The 19,685-nt window shown below is 45.0% G+C and overlaps 1 protein-coding gene and 1 long non-coding RNA gene across 5 annotated transcripts in view; one reads left to right on the forward strand and one right to left on the reverse strand.

The window, feature by feature from the left end:
* Positions 1-19,685, forward strand: part of LOC310708186 — a 98,484-nt gene that overhangs the window by 71,581 nt on the left and 7,218 nt on the right. The window contains exon 3 of one of the 2 annotated variants that reach the window (XR_014526897.1): positions 5,877-6,641. The exons of the other annotated variant lie outside the window; for it this stretch is intronic. This is a non-coding gene — a long non-coding RNA (uncharacterized lncRNA). Of the gene's footprint in view, positions 1-5,876; positions 6,642-19,685 lie in introns of those variants that run through there. 2 annotated transcript variants of the gene reach the window in all.
* Positions 1-19,685, reverse strand: part of NHEJ1 (non-homologous end joining factor 1) — a 124,754-nt gene that overhangs the window by 29,482 nt on the left and 75,587 nt on the right. The gene's annotated exons all lie outside the window — the stretch shown is intronic.

The raw sequence follows: 19,685 nt of genomic DNA on the forward strand, positions 1-19,685 counted from the left end.
GGGCTTAGGGAGGGAATTTGGGTGCGTTTGAGAATGAAGTGGGCACAGCTGATTACCAACCATGTAGGCCGGTTTGAAGGATTTGTGGTTTTTGGGTAAACTCAGAGCACCCATTTCCCCTTTATCAGTGACTTGGCCCGAAACATCACAGGAAGTAGAAAGCATGCGGGAACACTGTCCCATCCTGACCTAAAACTTCAGCAGGAAATAGTGGATACACCAATAAGTCTACCACTGAGTCAAGTGTCTCAGCCACAACAAAAACAGCAGGGAGAGAAGGGATTAACCATAGAAACATATATCTGCCTGCAACTTCCTTGTTCCCACATACATCTTCCAAGGCACCTTCCGTTCTCCAAGAACATGAACACCCAGGACTCTGGCACACCAGACATTAGTCTACATTTGAGTTTCTAAGTGAATACCTGTCCTAGCATCTGGAAGGCAGGCAGAGCCTAAACATTTCTCCAAAGAGACACATATCCAGCCAGTGCAGGATTGGCTGCCCTTGGAGTACCCTCTGCTCTCAGCTATCAGAATGTGAGAAGACAGTACAACCTGACCAACTGGCTTCCAATCTTCAGAAAAGGAGAACTACCCAAAGCACCTTGCAGCTAATGTTTGGGAGAGGGTTGCTGTCCAGTTACCTGGATGTCTGCATTGAGAATGGAATGGAATCTGCACAGGCATTTGGCTCCTAGATTGCTGGAGAGGGGACCTCATCCAGGCAGTACTTGGCCATCTGCCTGGTCCCTTGCATTGAATGTTAGTTCAGTGCTTTTGGTACAGAGGAGAAAGGTAGGCCTACGAGTGCACAGCTGTCTCATTCATAGCCCACAGAGCCAATGGTCTTTGGCCCAGTTCCCTCCCTCTCCCCATTTATTCAGGCTCTGGGACACCTGCCCCCACATCTCCTCTAGCCTGGATTCTCTCAGGCAGAATGGCCCTTTCTGTTGCGTAGGTTGCAGTGGGATTCTCCTCTGGCCAAAACACACATAACACAGGACGAGAAAGGTGATGTAAAAATTCTGAATGGCCCGTGAGTTGGGCAGGTCCTAGGGATGCCAACAAAAGCTTGCAAGCAGCCACATGAAAAAGGAGGCTTCTCTCCCTGCTCAAGACCCAGCCAAACATTTGGCACAAGTGCAAATACCTTAGATTGTTTCCTAAGGGGATCTCCCCAACAACAAGGGTTCCACCCTAAAGGAACACTCCTTACCCTGCATCCTAACAAAGGTTTCTCCTGTTTCCCATGCACAGCTCTCCCCTCTACACAAAGTTCAGGACTATACTGCTAGAAGATAGTATAGTGCTCTGAAACTAATGCCCAGAGGTACTGCCCAGAATCAGAAGGGACTGTTATAAAGCAGGAGTAGCCAAGGTGGTACCATCAAATGATGTTAGACTCCTATCTCCTCTCAGGTCCAGCCAACATGATCAGTGATGATGGGAACTGCAGTAGAGCATCAGGAGGGCACCAGGTTGTCTACCCTTGTTAAAATACATTTCTGCTGACACCACGACCCCACCAAGCCTACCCTTGCAATCATGGTAAAGCCAACTTACAAATATGCCACTGGGAAAGTGCAAATCTGGAATTTACACAGAATGCACTTTGGATGCTGACAGTGCTATCCAAGTACAGAATCTACAGATGTAATGGAAAAGGGAAGGTGTAAACTGGTTAAACTGCAATCTCTACACAGTGAAGTATTCTTCCAGGAAGCACTCTATTCCAGGGAATAGCCTCTTGAACTTTGAAAACAATTTGCTCCCAAATGAATAGGAACTTCCCATCAACAAAGATGGCATATGATACTAGAAAGTGCTAAGTCAGCACTTAGGGGAGGGAGGGATCTCCTAGCAAAGTTCAGGCTACACCATAGGGAGTAATGGTGAAGAGTCCATTGGTGGACAAGCAGTGTCAGGTGTGATTCAGGCACCATTATGTTCTGGGTAGGCCTAAGACGGAAGAATGGGGCCTACTAATTTTAGTTCCACCATACCCATACTGTCCTCAGAATCCTGGCTTCGCATGTTGTGACTAATGATTCAGATGCCCAACCCCAAAGATGGTGGTATGATGGGTTCAAGATTACTTCACTCCCAAGACCTTATTTCCTGCCCCCAAATAAGATAGATAGCTATGTGAAGCTAAAAACTGTAATGGTTGTAGTCTTGACAGAGGCATGCTTAAAACTTCATACACCTTCCTGAGCAGCCAAGAAGGGCCTGACTAGCCTGGTCTCCATCAAATACAAGAAACCTGAGGCCAAAGAAAAGGCTGTTGGCTCCCCCTGGTGGGAGCCACCACACTGTGAAGGAATCACCCTGATCAAGATACCTCCATCAAGCTTCCATGGGTAGTTTCCTCCAGTCACACTCAGCACAGAAGCTAAGACAGTGTCAAAAATCACCCTGTTGGGAACTTCGAAAGGGGCTCAGATGTGAGAGTAGGGGAGGGATATCAGACTTGGAAAGGATGGCTATAAGTGCTCTTATGAGGTGGTGCTTCTGAGATGGGAGCAACTATCTGAATCCCAGGATTCTGGAGTCAATTAAAAAAGGAGCGTAATCACAGTAGAGATGAAATTGCTTGCATCCCTCACTGCCTCTGCCAGCTTTGATACAGACATCCCATGGAAGGATGTGGGTACAGCAGGCAAGCAAAGGGTTATTGTAGCTACCAAAATGACTAAATGGGCCATGGAGACAGGGTGGGTGGCATGTGGAAACCGTTACCTGCCTGGCGATAAATAGAGGATTCAGTCTCTGAGCTTGTCAGTCAGGGGCACCTTTCACCGCCTGAGCTAAAAATTCCTTTTAAAAAGGAAAAGAAACAAAACAAACTGAAAACACAAAAACAAAAAACAGAAGGTGAAAAATTCCTTGACATTTGGAGCCTAAAAATATCCGTGGCCTGGCTGGCTGGCTGGCTGGCAGGCAGGCAGGGAGGCGACAGCACTCTGAGTTTGTCAAGCAAAGGCTTTCACACCCTCTGCGTGCTGCAGCTGGAATGCCAAATATATAGTCAAGCCCCTACCCATCAAAGCAGTCTGCTCGTAGTCGGTCTCGGGCATGAGGCACTGTGGGTTTGGCCCACAGAGACGCTGAGAACATTTCATAGGGATGCTAAAGGAAAAGAAACACACACACATACACACACATGATTAACGATGGCCTCTAAGGTCATGTGGTGGGAGGGTTATGGGCTGGGCAAAAGATACTTGCCCCTCCGTGAGGGATCCCAGCCCACTCAGAGCACTCATTCTTATCACCTTGTGTCGTGCACTAGGGTGGGGATGTTTGGGCTGGCAGGGGGCCAACATGGCCCTGCATTCCAGTCAAGGCTAAATGTCTCAGCCAACAAAGCCGGCAGTGCTGGATCTAGAGAAACAGCGAGGAAGTGACACTTTAGTAAAAGCCTGGCAGAGGAAGAGGGAGGGCAAGCTCTAAGGCTAAGTTGTACTTGGAAGAGTAAGTACTGTTACACTGTCACACACAATGCCTCAGAGCACATAATGTCAGGCTTGACATGGTGGAGAGAACAACAATGACATTGTTTTACGGTGGCCACAGAGTGCACTAACATGGCACAGGACAGCCTGCTGATCAGGCCTGTATGGGGGCAGTTATGAAATTAAAAGACACACAGCTGATATAGCACACTGCACACATTATTCAGCAAGACTTCCCAATGACAGCGCAGCGCATGGCAAACAGCTCAATAATTCAGAGGACATCATAATCTGCAACTCAGGTAGCCTCAACAATCTCAATAGTCTCTTATTTGTCTCCAAAACAATCCTCTTGTCTTGCAAAGTCAAAGCAACTGAGAATCCCCAAGAAATTCTTTCTGGTCCTGTTCCCTCTCTGCTTATTATCTCACTATTCTAAACAGACTAGGAACATTTCCAGGAGATTGGGGAAAATGTGGATAACACTGGCTCTCCATTCTAGAAAGAGACATGAACCGAGGGCCTGAATCTAATAGCCTTTGCCTAGATTCTCAGACAATGTCAATAGCCCATCTCTCTATTACACCATGTACTGATAAGAGCACTTTTCACCACATTTATTATGGGTGGAGCCTCCAATGGCTAATGCCCAAGTCCAGTTACTTCTCATAGGACTGCTGAATTAACCTTAAGCGCTAGAGAATTAATGTCACTAGGTAGGGTCTGTTTTCTGCAGATTTACTCCTGCTCTTAGGAGGATTACCCTCACCTCTCACACTGGGTAGGCCTCTCTGTCTGCAGTGGCAATTTCACTTGAATTCCAAGGGTGGTTTTCCCTTTCGCTTCCTGCCAGACAGTGATCCAGTCCCTGAAGAGGTATTAGTGGCAGCCACTAAATCGTGGTCCTAATCCCAAGCTGACAGCACCCAGGGCTACAGGATGGGGAGGGCCACGATAGATCAGTGCACCAAGCAAACAGAACGCCATGCCACTGAGAAATTGCACATTACACGCCTGTCCCTACCAATAGGATGATGCTGTCAGGTTATGGGCAGCAATAATCTCTGGCACCGGGTAGGGATGCCCTGGTCCTGAGTTCATTGTCAGGTGAGGGGACAGAGAGAGCTCAGGTTTCAAGGGATACTCAGACACCTGCTACTAATAAAACACTCACTGTCATGGGATCACCCTTACAGGCTCTAGGCAAAGGAACCTTCCACAGGGCACAGAGGGGCAAAAAGAGTATGTTGGTGATTTTAAAGAGCTTCCAGATGATCCCTGGGTTTTATATATATGGCACAGTTTCCTGACGGAAACAGCATGGCGCCATCACCATCATTCTGGTTCCAGCCTCTAGAGAGATAGAAATAAGAGATAGAAGATAGAAATAATAATAGAAATAACCATAGCACTGAGCAGGAGCAGCCACATAAGTAGCATTCCTTAAAGGGGTCGTCATTTCTGTAGGACTTGTGAAGAACTAGAATCATGGAATCATAGAGTTGGAAGAGACCACAAGGGCCAAAGAGTCCAACCCCCTGCCAAGCAGGAAACTATGTGTTTCACAAACTTTATGTCATTCACATCAACACCAAACCTGTTGAGACAAGTCATTATCATGTTTAATTTGCAAAAGGTGGCAATTTACCCATGGCCTGCAACAGAGCTGGCACTTGAACTCAAGACCCCCAAGGTCAAATCCAGAAGTGACCCATATATAAAGTTTTGCTATGGGGTTCACATAATACAGACCCCTGAATGAACACGAAGCCAAATCGTATCATCATCATCAGGGCTACCTTCACATGTAACACCCTGAGGGGTAGTCTGTTGTAGCAAAAACAATAAAAAGAGTCCTAAAGCACCTTAAAGATGAACATGGACTAGAGGCTACTTCGTGAGAGGCAGAAAATATTGTCCTCACCTGGACACCTTCAGGTACACACAGAGGGACCATGGTGTAAAAGGAGCTCTTTCCTACAAAGAACTACCTTAATGCATATATTTCATTTCACAGTAATACATCTCTGAGAGAAAGCCACAAGTGGCTGTGGGAATCTTGCCATCCCTTAACTTAGCTCAGCTTCATCAGTAGAAGGTGACCCCTGGACCCATACTGGCTCCAACTAGACACTATGGAAAACTGTTTGGTATTTCTCTCTGCATTCCATTCTCAGGCTCAGTGGAGACTGCTTAGTAATCAAGGTGGCAGAAGAACACTGAACACCTTGCTTATAACCCATCCTTGCCGCTAATGCACACCCCACCAGCTAGTCCTTCAAGGGAATCCCCCCCCCCCCCGGAATAAATCCAACAACACTGCATTAGCACAGGAAATTCCCTTGTGCACCACTAAAGCCCAGTTTTGCCACTCCAATAGCACTATTAATTCTTTTATTTATTGTTGTTTATTGGTAGGCATAATGCCAACACAGCAAAGATCTGTGCTCCAAAGGAACAACAGAGACATAAAAATGCACTTGTGTGTAGTTATAGCCTGTTTGCACTACCAACAATCCTCCTGCTGCTTCTAACACCAAAGGGAGATGGAACGATGACCACACCTCCAGTGCTGAACATAGGACAACCACCACTGGCTTAACTTAGATAATACTTTAAAATATGATACGATATCTTTATTTCAAAAACCCCTAAAAACTCTGAAACCCCATTTTAAAATACAATATACTAAAAAGCTAAGTAATATCTGAATAATGTTTCCAATGCATGAAATCAGCTCTACTGAAGTACCAAGAGGATAAAAGAGCTGCTCTTAGAGCTCAATCCATTCTCCTGTATTTCTTATTTGTCTCCATTCAGTACAACAAACGGAAAAGGTTAGTTCTATGTAAGAGAATATGCTTCCCAGAACTATTTCTTCTGTGGCTACTTTACGCCACATCAGTTGGCCATCTAGCCTAACATTCTAGTATTCTCTGCATTCATGGAACACAAGGCTATCAAGGGTGACTAGCCACAATGGCTATGTTCTACCTTCACTGTCAGAGGCAGTGTACCTCTGAATGCAGTTGCTGGGAGGCACAAGTAGGGGGAATGCTGTTGCACTCAGTCTCACCAAAGGCATTTATCTGGTTGGCCACTGTGAGAACATGCTGGATTAAATGGGCCATTGGCCTGATTCAGCAGGCTCTTCTCATGTTCTTATTGTTCTTTGACTGGAAAGAAGCTATCCAGGGCACTAGGCATAAAAGGTAAAGGACCACTGACCATTAGGTCCAGTCGTGACCGACTCTGGGGTTGCAGCACTCATCTCGCTTTATTGGCCGAGGGAGCCGGCGTACAGCTTCTGGGTCATGTGGCCATCATGAATAAGCTGCTTCTAGCGAACCAGAGCAGCGCACAGAAACACCATTTACCTTCCCACTGGAGTGGTACCTATTTATTTACTTGAACTTTGAGGTGCTTTTGAACTGCTAGGTTGGCAGGAGCAGGGACCGAGCAACAGGAGCTCACCCTGTTGCAGGGATTAAAACCACCAACCTTCCGATGGGCAAGTCCTAGACTCTGTGGTTTAACCCACAGCGCCACCCGTGTCCCGGTACTAGGCAAAGGCTTTTCCTATTACCTACTCCATATTAACTGGAGGTTTCAGGGATTGAACTTGGGACCTTTTTCTATGCAAAGCATTTGCTCTACCACTGAATAATGGTCCCTCCTCACCTATCAATCTTGGGACAAAAGGGTGTTGAGGGAATGGTAAGCATGACAACAGCACTTGCCACAGCTAGGTTGGGCCACTTTGGGAGGTAAGAGTCAGTGCCTCGCCTGAGTCATTCACAGAGCTGATCTCCAGGGAATCTAATTGATGAGTGGAGCACCAAAAGGTGTGACATGCAGACTTTATTGAACTAAGGACTAGACGGGGGCGGGGAGAGAGAAAATATAGCACAACTGAAGCATTACCTTTGTGAGTCAACATGAAGAAAGGGTACTGAAATATGTGCATATGCAGCCAATTCATATATTGCCTTCAAACCCCTACATGAATACATACATAAGTAGGGAGGAATGAAAGAAATCTCTTCCAGAGTAACAGTGCTTTGAAAGATTAACAAAGCACACATTACTACAACACAGATTTTGGAAATCCGCATGGCTGTGATCACACCCTTGGACATTGAAACTGTTCTTCCTTTTCATTCTGATGCCTTCTCATCTTCTTTCATTAGTAAATCCTCTCCTTGTTGGGTGCTTCAATGACAAGCGTGGGCCCAAACAGGTGACTCCATAGCCAGTGGAGTACTCATTTGCAGCAAGCAGCCCATGAAAATCTCCCCCATCCCCATGATCCTCCATGTTTGGAGATGGAAAGGACACCATGCTTTACTATTTTGATGTGTTGTTCCTGGACAACATTTGAAGATTGAGATTTTCAAAACCTGACAAGGCCTCCTTACCATAACAAATCCTGCACCCACCTCACAAGGTTGTGCCGAGAATTAAAAAAAAACAAAACAAAACGGGGGGGGGGGTTATGATGTTGTTCTGAGCTTCTTGAGGGAAGGGTAAGTTTATTACTTTTTTTAACTTACCCTGTATACAGCAATTTATTCCAGTTTATTCTATACGTTGTGTACCTAAACAGAAAATAACACTAGAACTAATAATTTCCATAACGTCTAAGAAACATTCTGTGGCTATGGATACAGGCAATATCCAAAGATGTCAGCCCACTTGTGCAATGGAAATCTGCTTGCACAACAGGACTTTCGGCTTCTCTTCTCCTGCTCCATTCCCCAACGTACCCACCAAAACTACTCTAGAGGAACTCTCCGAAGCAAGATTTAGGGGCACCCAGTGGCTGCAAGAGGGACACAAGAAGAAGAAGAGAGTTTGGATTTGATATCCCGCCTTTCACTCCCCTTCAGGAGTCTCAAAGCGGCTAACAATCTCCTTTCCCTTCCTCCCCCACAACAAACACTCTGTGAGGTGAGTGGGGCTGAGAGACTTCAAAGAAGTGTGACTGGCCCAAGGTCACCCAGCAGCTGCATGTGGAGGAGCGGAGACGCGAACCCGGTTACCCAGATTACGTGACTACCGCTCTTAACCACTACACCACACAAGAAAACAGAATCTCCAATACCTAAGCAAATGCCCACTTGCACTATGTTGGATCTCACCCAGAGGCATGAGAGCTCATTTCCATGTGCATAAATGCTGACACTTATGCAACAGGATTTTTAATCCTTTTTTTTGTACTAACAGTAGCAAACCCTGCTTCTCTGTGCCATGTCACAAACAGCTTTGGAAATTACCTCAGCTTTCTAAAGCAGCTTGTCACACAGCAAGTTGCAAATGGCTATTACCAAGTCAAAAGTCCCACTTGACCATGTAGCATTAGTTGTGCAGGCAATCCTTGTTTTGCGCAGGGGTTCTGTTCCATCCAGACCCTTTTCATGATGTCTTTATAACTTTTGGGGCTACTTCCAGGTTCAATGCCATGCATATGTGTGTGACTGTGTGTCATTCTGACATGCCTAAGTCAGGAGTTATTTGTACAGTTATTTGGATTACATCCTATATCCAGGATCTGGATAAATCTGTGTATCTCTCCAGAGGTCACTGGAAAGAAAGGAATGAGTAATTTGGCATCTGATTATTATGGCGATTATGTATACCTCTCTGCAGAATTTTTATTTTTCATAGAAAGCTTAGGTGGCTCAAAAGGGTAAATACATGTTTTATATCAGTTCCCAGTGACAGCCATGTTAGTCTTTTGAAGAAAAGGCAACATAAAGTCTTGTGGTATCTTAAAGACTAAAAACTTTTGTAACTTTTTAAATTTTATAGATTATAAGTGTACTTCAGGAAAAGATCCTGTAGGACAATGGTTCCCAATTAGCTAATCTCTGAGGATCCCCTATTTTCCAAAAGCCAAGCCACGGACCCCCTACTTTTGAAAATTTTGATAACTCTATGGTAGCTACCTCTGCAAAGCAATTTTTTGAACAAAATATGGGGTAGCCTCTAAAAAGCAAATGATTTTAGGTATACTAAAATAATAGACTAGGGCCAAGTGACATCTGGTTTTCAACACTGTGATATATCAGCAGCTAAACATCACAATATTCCGATATATCATAATGTCTGAAATTGGAGATCAGGCATGGGGATCAACTGTGGAGATGGGATGGGTGAGGGTAGGAGAGGAAGCGGAGTAACCTCCACCACATGGTTTGAGTGGGAGGGGACCGGGATGGGGGGGTGCATCAAGGCGCCATTAGCAGGGCAGCCAGTGAAGATGCACGTGCACTGTGGCTGCTGCTGCTTTCCTGCTGACTAAGAAAAGGTGCTCCACCTCAGTGCCCGGGGAAGTTAGTGCCACGGTGCCTTGAAATGAGGGCAGTCAGCTGCCCTATTCTCCATCAGCGTGAGGGAAAGGCAGCACCAATGGAGGGTTGCATCTCCTTCTGGGCAACCTTCCATAAGTACATGCCAGTGGTGGAAGAATGGATATGACTCTTAGCTTTGCAGAGCAGGGCAGCTATATTTTCAGGTAGCAAAGATGGGGGTGGGGGAGAGAGATCTGAGTTTTGCAGCTTTTACCAGTTTCAATTAAGTGAAAAAAGTTCCTTCACTCAGCCTGCTTCTGCTATTTGCAAAGGTCGCACATATATCTCTCAACAAGATCTTCAATTGAATGTCCAGACTTGCAAATGGATCCTGATTTGAGTTTCCTTTTTACCCACAGAAGGCAACAAGCACTCTGTGCACTGCAAGTGTGTGTGTGTGTGTGTGTGTGTGTGTGTGTGTGTGTAAATGGTGTGTACGTGTGCTAGCCGTGGCCACTTTGAGCATATACCTCCTCCTCCAGCCATGTTTTGTCAAGGGAGTTTGACCCTTGAGAGGAAAAATATACCCAACCCTGACTTACAGCATCAAATGCAGATATTTAAGCTGGGTGAATAAGTGACTAGCAGTAAGTAGCATTGCCAGTAAGGACTTAGGGGTTATGGTGGATTATCAACTAGACATGAGTCAACAATGAAATGCAGTGATTCCAAAAGCAACACTGCATCCAAGACTTCAAGAGCAATAGTATCACTCTTCTAATCACAGGAACTGCAAGCACTGCATTCAGTTCTGGGAACCAGAATTCAAGAAGGATGTTGACAAACTAAAAGGGATTTGCAGTGCAAAAGGAGGAGCAAGCAGTGAATAAATTAGATACATCAAGCACATGAAAAAGAAAAAAAATATGTTGAAGGGATAGAGAGCAGAGAACACATCGACAATTTTTCAAATATTTTAAATGACTTTGAAAATAAAGAGAACTCTTAATGCCCAGCCATGCCCATGGGTACATTTTCAGAGAGGTACAATCAAGATAATCATAAAGGGTGGAAAAAATCCAATTATAACAGCATATCAGCAGTGAAGAAGACTACCTAGAGAAGCTGTGGAATCCTCTTCCTTAGTCTCCCCCCTCAAAAGTCCTGGACAGGCCTATGCCTTATGACAGGGGCTGCCAAACTTTTTGGGTCCTGGGGAGCATGTGGGCCCGGATTCAACTAACCCAATGTGTTAGTGGAAGTCAGTGTAAGGGCTCCTTCCTCTCATCCCCTCCCTGATGCCCGCATGCCACCCCCAAATCTACTCTGGTTGATCAGGAGACTCCTCAGAATAGCACTGGTTGGTTGGCAGATGGGGCTCATTCTGTCTGGCAAGCAGAAGAAATGTTTGCACTGATGAAACTGATGAACTGATTTTGGGAACGTGCCATGGGTACCGGTTAGCTGCCGGGGTGTGTCCTATCACAAAATGGTTGCTGCATAAAAAGAAAAGAAGCAGGGAGCAATCCCTGATGTGGGCCAGGGAGAAGGAAAAGGTAATGATAATAATGATATGTCTTTTGCCCCTCCCCAAATAATACAACTTTGGAACAAAGTTTCCCATTTACTGACAGAAGCAGCTGCCTGTTCTACCTGCCAGCAGGTGGCAAAACAAACAAAGCAGTGACAGGAGGATTCCCGTGTTTCTTCTTGCACATTTTAAAAAAGTTTCCCAAGCAGCTATCTGCTGACTGTTCCACATCCCTGGCAGGCAACAAAACGTGTGGCAGGCAATGCTCACACTTCTTCAAACCTCTACAAACATGTTTTTAAAAGTCTCTCTGGTAGTTGCCTACTGCCTGCTTTATGTGGCTGGCAGTAAGAAAACAGAACAGAGTAACAAACAAATGGATCCAATAACTAGAAAATAAGACAGAAGCAGGAAAATTGCACAGGAAGGTGGGAACAGTAGTGTTAGGACAACAGGGATTTGTACTGCCTGGTGTCCAAACAACTCACTTATCACTCACAGCTCTGACTTTACTCATTGGCTAAAAACACTGGCAGGCAGGAGCAGCCAGGTTGGTTCATGTCACAGAAATTGCTTAGAAGGTTACCTGTACAGCTTACTTCATTTTTTAAAAAAAGGAAGGTTAGAGACTTGACTTTTTTTAAAAAAAAAAAAAAATGAAAGTTCAGATCCTGCAGCAAGAATACTCATTGCAAAGTATTGGAAGACACAAGATTTACCCACTCTGGAAGAATGGCAGATGAAGGTGATAGAGTACATGGAATTGGCAGAAATGACTGGCAAAATCCGAGACCAGGGAGAAGAGGCGGTGGAAGAAGAATGGAAAAAAATTAAAGACTACCTACAGAAATACTGTAAAATTAATGAATGTTAAAGGGATGTTGGATTGAAAATAAGTGGTGTTAGTTAAAAGATTAATAAGAATATGTAAATATGGATGACAATGGTGGAAAATATATATTTATTATAGGTTAAGATGTTGAGTAAGGATGAATGATAGAGGGTAAGGACTTGCTGAACTAAATATCTGAACTGGAATACAAAAGGGGAGGTGTGAGGAGGTCAAGAAACTAGTGAATGAGGTATAAGATATGAGAATACTAATTTTTTCCCCCCTGCTTTCTCTTTTGGTGTTTCTTCTTCTTCTTCTTTTTCTATTCTGTTAACTGTTTTTTATTGTGTACTTCTATGTGTTTTGTTTTATATTTTCCTATTGTTGTAGTTTTTTGGGGGGTTTTGTATTTTATGTTTAAATTTTTGAAGCTTTTGATTGTTTAATAAATATTATTTTTTTTAAAAAAAAATAGTATCCCACTCCCTCAGGAATGAACATTGGCTTACATGGTCCATGAGATGCCTTCAGATCCTCTAATTCTATGAAGATTGTACATCACTACCTAAAGGACAAGTAGTGAAAACAACTACATCTGCCCTCGAAAGCCAAAACCGGGGGGTGGGGGGAGTTTCCATTCCACTTCACAGAAAGGGTTAGGTGCAAACACCTTTTGTTTGCTCAGCCCAATAGATTCGACTGCCATTTATTGCCAGAAGCACTGGAGGCAGTCATCCAAGGCAAGGCCCAGCAAGGAATTGCTGGCAGAGTCCGCACCTAGAGGTTGACTTCAAGTACAATGTAAACATATGGACAAAATGTGTACATATAACAAATCCAGGCAAACTTCCTTCCAGGAACTTCACTGCAGCTGCCACACAACAGGCTAGCAATCATGACTTGAGCTAGGAGAACGTTGACAGGATTGGGAACTCAGGATCAAGTACATCAGATTATGGAATTGGCCTGGTTCACACATAATGTAAACCATGGCTTATTAAACCATGTCTTATAAAACCATAGCTTAGTGTTTTGTGTGAATCCAAACCAGCAGCCTAACTACATGTCTTAACTACATGTCATTCATCAGCCGTGGTCTGTAACTGCTTTACAAATCTTATTGTTAACAATTGCTTAGTGTTATGTAAGAACCCAGACTGCTGCAAAGCTACCTAGTTTTGTGTTAAGAGCATCTTCCTGGCTTGTATCTCCTTTAAAGGAGGAAAGAGGGAGAGCTCAATAAACCAAGGCTTAAAGGATGTGTGCCAGATGCCTTAGATTTAACTTCGGTTTACTAACTGTGATTAAAATTAACATTAAACTTGGTTTAGTATTATGTGCAAACTAAGCTACTGGCATCTGACAAGATCAGGATGCGGAGGTAGTCCAACAGAAAGTAGTCCAAGATTGGCAAGGAAACAGAGACTAAACTTGGATCTTAGGACCAGATACAAGAACAGACAAGACAGGGCCCAAACTCAGGGTCCAGGAGCAGAATACAATGTCAGGCAACCCAAGATGGGGGGAAAGTAGTCAGCACAGCAGACACAGAAGTTTTTTCTAGATACTGCAATTCTAACAAAACTCTAAGCTTCAAGCCTGCAAAGCACAGATGTGGCAGGTCACAGAGCCTTAAAACATAAGAACAACCCTGCTGGATCACACCAAAGCCCCATCTAGTTCAGGATCCTATTTGCATAGTGGTCAACTTGATGCCTATGGGCAGCCTGCAAGCAGGACATGACAACAGCACTCTTCTCATTGTGCTCCCTTGTGCCAAAGCTTGAGTATCAGCAACTCAAAGTGTTGCAACAGACACAGCTACTTGGAAGAAATTTGCTATCTCCCAGAAAGCCTCTTTCCTTACACCATCCCACAAATAAGAGGACTTGGATAGTTGAAAGACCCACACCTGCTCCCACACAAGCCTGCCCAGCCTTTAAAATCATCTTCAGAGGACATGCTTAGATGATACCCACCTTCTGAAGTGGGGTGAGTGTTAATGAAGAACAAAGCCTTTGATGTTAGTTTTTTAAAGGTAAAGGTAAAGGTACCCCTGACTGTTAGGTCCAGTTGGGTGTTGTGCACTCATCTCGCTCTATAGGCCGAGGGAGCCGGTGTTTGTCCGCAGACAGCTTCCAGGTCATGTGGCCAGCATGACCAAGCTGCTTCTGGTGAACCAGAGTAGTGCACGGAAATGCCGTTTACCTTCCTGCCGGAGCGGTACCTATTTATCTACTTGCACTTGACATGCTTTTGAACTGCTAGGTGGGCAGGAGCTGGGACCGAACAACGAACTGTCGACCTTCCGATCAGTAAGCCCTAGACTCTGTAGTTTAGACCATAGCGCCACCTGCACCCCTTGTTTGTTTTTTAGGAAGAGCTTAAAACATATTGGCGGATTTCTGCTTCTTCTAATATGAGTTCCTGTTGCTGCTTATTTTATCTGCATTTGCTGTCTATTGCTTTATTGATTATAGTTTTTGCGGCTGACTGTGGTTTTTATTACTTAGATGAAGATGTGGGATTGAAATTTGATAAATAAAAACTTACGTGCACCTTAAGTATTAAATATTCCTAATACTTGGAATATATGAAGATTGGCACAGTCTTACAGAGATGAATTAGCCAAAGCTTGTTATAACATGAATCCTGACTAAATAAGGTTCAGCCATGCAACCTTTAGAAATGCGGAAAAACCTTTAGTCACTTGGCCACATTGCCTCACTGCTGAATCACCAATCAGCTGTGAATGCAACACTTATTTACCACTGCCATTCCCCCAATCCACACCCCTTCCCCACAACTACCCACAAGGCACAGCAACACTTGACTCCTCTGCTTGTGCTGAGGACTTTGAAAGAGAACTATAGGCAGTCTTATTGTTATTTTATCTATTAAATTTGCATACCGCCCTTCATCTGTAGATCTCAGGATGGTTCACAACATAATTCACAACAATATTCACATATTGATGTTCATAGGTAGACTATACAAAATTGTGCTGCAAATCCGCTTTCTTAATCTTAACTCCACAGCGAGACACATAGCAGTTATTATTATCTGCACAAACATATTTGGACTCCGGCTTGTAAAAGAGTCTGTATTTTGGGGGACAAAATACACCTTACTAGTGTACTGGAGACGAGCTGCTCAACAGAGGCAGCAATTTTCCCAAGTCTGATGCACCTTGAAAGGTTGTGGTTTGGGGATAAGCACTTCTGTAATCCCCTAGAGAACAGATGCAAGGTTGTTAACTGTCCAGAGGAACTAGCTTTCAGCTTGGTGCAGTTAGGGTCTGAGAGCTGGTTTACAGTTGTGTGTGGGAGAAGTGGGGCAAAGAAGGGCCTGGGGTTCCAAAAGGTTCACACCAGTTGAACTTGTAGCTATTATACTAAGCATTTCACCCGTACACCTCATTGCATCTAAGAATACTTCATTCCCATCAAGAGCATGGCAGAACATTACACAATTACAGTTTATTTGTGGTCTCAAATTAAGTAAAGCTTTCTCAGTTTTTCTAGCAGCTTTAGCAAAATTCATGCTGGGTGTGTGTACCACAGGAGGATACAGCCTCATGCTACTGTGTGCCAGTGAAATGCCGACAGCTCAGAGAAAGCATCCAATTCTCTCCATCCCTAAGAATGGCTAAGAACAGAACCATTTTCCCTTCCAGCCACACCCCACTCCATCCCCCCTTCCCCCAAGGGAAGCAGCTGTACAAATGGTTGATGTGGAAGGAACATGCCAACCACTTGAAAGGAGAATGGTATGAAAGCATGGCCACTCCTCTGCCTCTCAAGATGGGAGCTCTATAAATAGAGATCCTGGTGCCCACCCTGGGTTTTCCCTCAACCATTGTGGCACAGCCTTCTGCCAGATAATCTCCCCCACCCCTTGGCAGTTTATCCCACCATAGACAGCTGCTGCTGGACAAGCCTAGGATACTAAAAGGGAGTGACATGAACCAACAGCTGGTTCAGAACAACTTTGAGATTTTTAGGGAGAATCTAAAGAGGTTAAATGCCTACCTGTATGTACACCTGATATTTCATCCAAAGTGTTCTCATAATCCATCAAACTGATTTGTGCAGAAGTGTAATTGAAGAAGGCAGGAAAGTATTGCTTCCCTGTGTCCCACCCAACATGGATCCATATCCATCTACCCCCATGCAGCTCATGGGTTCCTCCTGACTCAGTTCAACTAAAAAATGCTTCTGGGTCAGATCTGGGTCTTTGCCTTGGGAACATCCAGACTCTGGTCTTCTCTGTGTGATTCCTTGGGCACTAATTAGGTATCTGTGCATGCTGCTATTTCAGTCTGCTGGTTTCCTATATCTGGCCACCAGCTCTCCTGTTTGCTGCTTCCTTCTCCCATTGTTCTAGCCCCCTTCAGCAACACTCCTCAATTTAGATTTTTGCTTCTACAATGACCTCTTGGGCTGTCTTGATATGAAACTTTTTCCAAGGCTCTGCTTCAAATCCCTGGGACATTTCTCCAACCCAACCCTGGTAGAAGTCACACCTCCTTCTCTTCCCATGCCCAACTACCTACACCATAGCACTATCACTATCACAAACACATCAGACACCAACACATCAAAACTCTGTTCCTCCTTTCACACTCACACATTAAATGAACACATGGGGCGGATTATGCTTGATGGTCCTGCCCACAACTTCATTGTGTGGCCATAAGGTGAGAACTCGACTAATATGTGCACAGTGGGTATAGCCTTGAGCCAACCTGGAAAGGAGTAAGTGATATATGGCTCAGGGTGAAACAAGCTTCCACCACATAAGTAGCAAACTCAGGCTCATGGGAATAGGGGTGAGAAGCTCCTGAAACATGCAGAAGTGAACAAAACAAAATAGCAAATATAAACCAACATATTTTGGGGTATCCTTTTTGTGGTGGAGCAGCTCAGCCTTGAGTGAAGGAGAAGTATTTTTTAACAGAACCAGACCAGAACTAGCAAATTTTCACTTTGTGCACCAGTGATGTAGATGAGGGGAAATGGAAGGGAAATGCAACTATGACTTTTTGTCAGAGCAGGAATAATGACATCATCTCCTAGAGCACTATAGTAATTGGCAAATCTTCCTTGCTCTGACAAGGGAATAAAACTTTCAAGTTTGCTTGTGACAGATTATCATGGAGAAAGTCAGAGAATAAGGAAAATAACAAAGCAAAGGCTAGGTACTTCTTTCCTTTAATTTGATGGAGTTCCTACTTTATGCCAGCAGTTGAAGTGGCAACACCCCTTTGCAAGATTGGTCACATTTATAATAAAAAGCTAAAGGTTGCATTTCTGCTAGCTGAAGATCTGTTGTATTAAAGCTCTTTAAAAATAATAATCATCTGAACTATGAAGTCACAAATAAGCACCAATTAGTTCCATGAAGCTTACTCCCGGGATGCATAGGATTGCTGGTATCCTGATCCTAATAAAACAAGTATTATGTTATATACTGCTTCTCCCTCCCTTCCCCTTCTCTCTCTCTCTCTCTCTCTCTGGAACAACACAGCTGCCTGTGTTTTAGGACTCCCCTAGGGGTGGGGGGTGTCTATACACTCTACTTGGGAACATACCGTATTTTTCGTCCTATAGGGTGCACCGGCCCATAGGACGCACCTCGGGTTTTTTTGGGGGGGGAAATGAATTAAAAAAAATTATTCCCCCCCCGCCGCGGCTGCTGCCCCAAGCCTTGCGCACACCTGCCCGAAGCACGGGGAACCCTCCGGAGGGCTCCCCGTGCTTCGGGCGACACGCTGCCGCCCCAAGCCTCGCGCACTTGGCGGGACCTCCTGCCGGGCACGCAAGGCTTGCGGACACTCGCCCGAAGCACGGGGAGCCCTCTGGAGGGCTCCCCATGCTTCGGGCGACACGCTGCCACCCCAAGCCTCGTGCGCTCGGCGGGACCTCATGCCGGGCGCGCAAGGCTTGCGGACACTCGCCGGGGCTGCAGGCTGCTGCCCGCAAGCCTTGTGAGCCCGCGGGAACTCCCGCCGGGCTTGCAAGGCTTGCGGATAGCTTCCTGAAGCCTGGAGAGCGAGAGGGGTCGGTGTGCACCAATGCCTCTCGCTCTCCAGGCTTCAGCAAAAGCCTGCATTCGCCCCATAGGACGCACACACATTTCCCCTTCATTTTTGGAGGGGAAAAAGTGCGTCCTATGGGGCGAATAATACAGTACTATGGAGACTGATGAGTACCTACATTTATGAATGTACCACTACATCACTGATGTGAGCAAAACAGAGACATGGCAGAAATAAGAGGTTAGTCCTCACATTCTGCAGATTCCCAGAGAGGAGCCTTCCTTAAAGAGACTAGAGGATCGAATGAGAACAGTGTGCACAAGCCACAGCTCATGATGTCCAAATTAAGTTAATTGCATGTGAATATGAAAATTAATTGTGGAATTGGGTTATTACTGGTTGCCACTGTAGATTTTTGATCGAAAAGGTTACTGTCCTCTAGTCTTGAAAGGAGTAATTTGTTTCTTTGCCTCCAGTGGAGACTGAAAGCTGCTGAAGACATCTGGGTCTGTTTTACTGAAGTTATTTCTTGCCATGTAAAAGCTTTTGGCATGGCATACCTTGTTCACTCATACCATCTTCCTGAACTACCATTAAATATGAATGATCTTAGCCAAATGTAATAGGGGTATGGACGTATTTTTGCTTATGGAACATCCAGCTTCTATGCATGGGGTTTGGACTAAACTCCTTACCATTTCGACAGTTCTATAATCTCAGGTATCCAAAATAGGGATGAGGATGTCCAGTACCCTCTCAGCTATAAGAAAATGTGGTCCATCAACACAGACAGTAATGGTTTAAGATATATGTGTCCACATACACATAAATACATACACTGAAAGTTATAGCTGAGACAAAATAGCCCACATGATTCATGTGTGACAATGCAGGGCTCCCCTGCGAGGCTCTCCACCCAAATGATGCAGTGGGAGGTGGACACCCTCAATATGTACAGGAGTAGAGGGTGGGGGTGGGGAATGACAATGATCAAGAATTTCCTGGCCTGGCTCTTGCTCCAACCCAGCCACCCCATCCAACGTCATAAGCAGCCGGAGGTGCTGTCTCCTCAGCACCCACAAATCCTCATGACTGGCCCCAAGCGGCCTAAGACCTTTTCCTCTGCATGACCACAAAGGGAGAAAGTTTCCAAATTAAAACACTAAATCTGGCACCAAAGTGCCCATGGCAGGAACCATTTAAACTGGCCATTAAAGTTTATACGTTAGACGGGCACCGAGAGCAAACCATCAACAGCAGGAAAACAGAGCCGCTCCTCTGGGAATGGCTAACCACTGCTTTTCCCTGGAGCAGCCACAAGCCGGCTGTCATGAGATGAGTTCACTGGCCATCAAGAAGCCTCTGTTTACTCACCCAAGCTGCCCACCCCCTGCATGCTGTCATTGACCAAAGCAGCTTCACTGGGGCTGGCAGTCTAGCACTTGGCACTGAGAGAAAAACAAGCAACAAAGAATACTAGAGTTGAACACAAACCCACAAACCACAGCACCCACAGGTCAACCTCAGAGCA

This window comes from Podarcis liolepis, assembly GCF_965112155.1.
Source record: "Podarcis liolepis genome assembly, chromosome: 1".
Classification (NCBI taxonomy): Eukaryota; Metazoa; Chordata; class Lepidosauria; order Squamata; family Lacertidae; genus Podarcis; species Podarcis liolepis.